Consider the following 3,510-nt stretch of genomic DNA (forward strand, 5'->3'; position numbering starts at 1 on the left):
TTTAATACAAGAGGACAAGCCTAGTTTGAGAGGTTTGGTCCAGCAGATGTAGCCCAGAAGGGGTGAACTGCTTTATCATTTTGATGTCTTTATTTGCTGAAGATGATATGCTAAACAAAACTGATATAAAGTGTTAAACAACAAATATACATAACTTGCATACACACATAATCACCTATTCAGCTGCAGAAAGTTATATGTCTTATTCTGCAAGACATCAAACTTCAAGTATGTGTATGTCAAAGACTTCTAAGTGTTTACTTCGTTATTTCTTTAGGTAGAGCCTATAGAGGGCCAGGTAGCCTCTGGAACTCATCTTCTCTTTAGAGGTGACATGTCCGGTGAATGCCCCTACAGTCTATCTCTGTATAAGAAATAAGAAGTTTTCACATTTTCAGAGGTCACTTGGAGTGTATAGATCACATTTGCAATTATGGGAAATGGATACCTTGCACCCTTAACAAGTACATTCCATTTTCAGATCACATACTGAAATGTTGTCAAAAGAAGAAGAGGCACTGAGGGCTTATGTTTTTTATTTTACCAATTGTTTTGTGAGTGCAGGTTTTGTTGCAAATGATGGAGAAAATTTGGCACAAATGAGCAGCCAAATAAAGATGAAAGAAGAAGGATCTACGGAAAAGTTTGATCCATGGAACAAAGATATTATGCTACTAGGAAAATGGTGGGATTGATGAACAACATAGTGTTGTATTTGAAAGGAGTCAAGTACAAAGTAAATTGGAGGATTATTTAATTTTTGAAAGTAAATTTATAGAGATGGAACAGAGGTTGTTTGGAACACAAAAGAGAGTAAGGATGAAAGGGTGGCAGTAAGAATCCAACAACTTCAAAGAGAAGATAGAAATTATCAGTTAGAAGATATACTGGATAGAGAGATAGAACAATTAAGAAGGATAATGATAAAGGTGTCTCAAAAGAAGACAACAGCAAGAAAGCAAAGGAGCAATAGAAAAAGAAAGACAACAACAAACTGTGAGAGCATAGCCAGTGGGGCAATGCAACATAAAGTATGGAAACCTAGAGAACAGCAACAAACAACAGCAGCAACCAAAGACAAATTATAAAACAAAGTATGGGATCCAGGAAGACAAAGATCAGAAACACATTGTCATGAGATCATGATTATTTTAACCTTGGGAGTCTAATGCAGGAGCATTCAGCTCAACAATTTAATTATATTCTAGTAGACATAGGGATCTTGTATTTTCAAGGAAGTTGGATTCCTATGTATATAATCATTAATGTTTAAGTGATTAAAATAGGAATTAATTAGATGTTGTGAGGATGTTTGTAAATGCTCTCGAATGAAGGAGAACATGAGTGGTTAATAATGATGGGCGAGTTAGAAGTCAATTATAACTCTTAAGGTAGTTTCATGATTTGAGGAACTAGAGAGGATTCTTAGGGATTAACTGGAGTTAGAAGTGGACTTAGAGGACATTTAGGAGTTAGTTCAGTAGATTAAGGATCTGAACCATAATTGGTTCAACAAAACCTTTCTGGTATAAATGTAAGCCTAAAAGGCATAAACAAGAGTTATATGGTTAGATAGTAGATAGTTAATTAGTTAGATAGTGCTAGCTAGGGTGTGACTATAAGCCTACAGGCAGACTGTAAAACAGACGCCACTGATATTGAAGATCAGGCCTAAGAGACAGAGAGTCTCGATATGTAATCAGATATTTATATTTATATATACAAAGGTTTATTCCAGGACTGTATAAATGTGTGAAATGAATATTGAATGATTGAATTATGTGTAAGTTGTGTATTCTGTAATAGAGGTTGCAAGCAGAGTTCTGTAGAACTACACAGAGGAGGAAAATGATTCGGAGGAATCATAATGGGTCATTGAATCCAATTGGAAATTCAGAGTAACGCTCTGGAGAGGCAGCAATGTGAGAATTCGTGGAGTTAAGCTCGGAGAGACTTGAGTAGTGGAAGAGTGGAAGGTTGAAACCCTGAAGAAAAACCCGAAACCACAAACACTAAAGAAATGACGCAAAGTCAAAGTGAGGAGATAGATGAAGAATGAATGCACAAGAATCGTTGGATCGCGAAAGTCAATGGACGAGGTCGAAGGAAATAAGTGCCCAAGATTAAATCACGTAGAGTGGTTTCAAGAAATGAACGGTGAAGATTGATTTAAGCAGTAGCAAAAGAGGAATCCGGAGAAGCCGTCGTAGCCGTCGATGGTAGAAGATCTATGGTAATCGGGCACTAACAAGCTCGGGCGTTAGTCAAGAAGAAAGGCAGATTTAAAATTATAAGTGGGTTATCGGGTGGAGAAAAAGTGGTAAGTGGTATTAGAGGGTAGTCACCTGATTCCACTTATTGATTGACACGTAGCACGAGGGTGGAGAGAGAAAACCGCTTTATTGGGCAGGTATTCTCTGTGCTTGTGACTCACCCGATATCATCGTGGACCGTCGGATCCATTGGGTGCAGATCAATGACAGAGGATTGTCGGGCAAGTTTGATTGATCAGGAAAGGACATCAATCATCATATTGTGGGGTTGAAATCTACGGTGGAGAACGAAACCGATAAAGGTAAACCTCAGTAAATATGCAAGGGTCGTGGATTGGTAGAAAGGTAATTTTATGTGTATTTCTATTAAAAGGGGGTATAATAGAAATAATGTGCAGTTGTAGGTTTATGGGTTAAGTCCGCATTAACCAAAGTTAAGAGCGGGTATGGTTATTATGCGAGGCTTAAGGATTAATCAAGGTTAATAAGGTTGAATTAAGTTCCACTTAAAGGTTAATGAAGGGTAAGATTATGTGTAGTCAAATAACATGTTTCCGCATAATGAAGTTAATGAATAAGCCTTAAACCTTAATCAAATGAAGATTTGACTAAGCAGGGGAAATGATATTCCTGGGGCAAGACAAATATGATTATGTATTTTATATGCATACTGTGGGTGTAAGCAGGGGTAACCCTGCATCAAAAGGGCTTTTCTCTTCAAAATTTACTTTGTATTGGTCATTATGCCTTTCTTTAAAACAAATGAAAAATGGTTGAATTTTGAAGTAGATTGAGCTTGAGAATGCTTGATTAACTATTAATGCATGAACGCACCAATAAAAATGTTGAAATTGAATAAATGAGTGGATGTAAATAGAATGAATTAGTTATTGATTTAGAATAATTATAGTGCATGTTTTGTTGAATTTGTTGACAAACAATTGTTGTCTGATGAAATTGTGCATAAGAAAAGAAGCATAATAATCTCAGGAACTTGATATTAAAAGTTACCTATTGGAAATGAGATTTCAGGCAATGGAGGTGCCTTCAGCCATTAAAATAATCATGATAGCAATAATAAGAGAATTCTTAACAATGAAAGCTAAAGAAGCAGCCAAATGGATTCCTTGAAAAACCATTAGTTAAGTATAAATGGTGATGACAACCATGCAGGTATGAAAAATCAGCCATGCTACAACAATTGATAGGTTGAAGGAATTGGGTATGAATTCCTTTA

Source organism: Pinus tabuliformis, chromosome 2_1, assembly GCF_031772625.1.
Source record: "Pinus tabuliformis cultivar Carrire ecotype Pingquan chromosome 2_1, CPIR1, whole genome shotgun sequence".
Classification (NCBI taxonomy): Eukaryota; Viridiplantae; Streptophyta; class Pinopsida; order Pinales; family Pinaceae; genus Pinus; species Pinus tabuliformis.